Source organism: Empidonax traillii, unplaced genomic scaffold (assembly GCF_003031625.1).
Source record: "Empidonax traillii isolate 1590-97213 ecotype Southwest subspecies unplaced genomic scaffold, ASM303162v1 scaffold666:size787383, whole genome shotgun sequence".
NCBI lineage: Eukaryota > Metazoa > Chordata > Aves > Passeriformes > Tyrannidae > Empidonax > Empidonax traillii.
In genome coordinates this window covers 3668-5097 of record NW_020955859.1, presented here as the reverse complement: position 1 = coordinate 5097, position 1430 = coordinate 3668, and positions in this window count along the sequence as shown.

Sequence of the window (1430 nt, the reverse complement as noted above, 5' to 3'; positions counted from 1 at the left end):
TACTGACAGGGACAGGCAGAGAAGGGCAAACACTGGTGGTTGAAGAGGGGATCCCTACAAAAAGGGGGTGGAGAGGGGACAGAGAATGGCAGAGAAGAGCAGAAGAGCAATAAACATTGAAGAAGGGCAGAGAACTTGAAGGACAAGGTAAGACAAGTCAAGTAGGTCTGACCAGTTCAAAGAACGTGAAGAAGAGCAGAGAAAAAGAGCAAAAGAAGAAGGCAGAAAAGGCTGAAGAAAGGCAGAGACTGGCAATGTCAGGCAGAGAAGGTCAAAGAATAAGAAGGGGGGACAGACCAGAGGGGACAGACAAGGGTGAACAGACCAGGGGGGACAGACCAGGGGAAGGGGCAAAGAAGTGGGATGGTGAAGGGGAGACAGGGTAAAGGCACAGAAGGAGGGACAGGAAAGGGCCAAAGTGTAGATGGCAAAGGGAAGGGGGGGCAATGGGTAAAGAAAAGAGTATAAGGAAGAGGGGATAGGGAAGGGGCAAAAAATGGGGGACAGCAGAAGGGCTATCAAGGAGGGGGCAGGGCAAGCAAAACAAACCTCTGACTCCAGGATTCATTAGAAACCTCTTTTTGTAATTACAGAAAAACACCTCGTTGAAAAAAGACTAGTGAGCATTCATTTCATGATACAGCATTTACTGATCTGGACATGCTGTAAGAAACTACGCAACAAATACACAAGAACATTACTCAGCAGACTAAAGAAATTACATGATGGTTCATAATACTTGCAAAATTAGAAAGATCACTCCTATCTCATCTTCAAATATTACAGAACGTAAAGGTCAGAAAAAGAACTACAAAGATAAACTATTCAAAAGAACAAGTGCCTGAGAGTAAGACTTATCAAACCATTACGGTATGGTTCTGTGAAGGGCTTCAAATCTGAGCAACAGAGATAAAATTCTGATTTAGGCATGAAAGTTAATCAGATGATGACAACAACTATTAATGAAACAATGTAGCTGTAGAAATTAGTTCTGAAATCTGAATGGATTTTTATGTGTGTTGCATGTTTTGAAAAATGGTGGGCAGGAACTATATAGCAAAAATTTTATATTTTGTATTATTTGTGTATTTTACTTTATAGAGCAACAGGGATAACACTGTCAGAACAGCAGTGATCTGTCTTCTTACCTATGAAAAGAACAGATTTTAACATAGCTTTTTATAAGATAAAAACATCCCTTTTCTAATAGTTGCATACTAATTTTTAAAAATGCAATATACACAAACGAAGATGGTAAAACACAGCCTTTCAAATAAATTTTCAGCACCATAATTATCACCCAGATGACTCAAGTCACTTATATGTTATCTAGTTTTTCCTTAAACATCATCACAGTAGATATACGTAAGCAAAAATGACCCTGGCACTGGACTGTTTAGATCTTTACACGGTGTTTCTTCAGTGCTCTC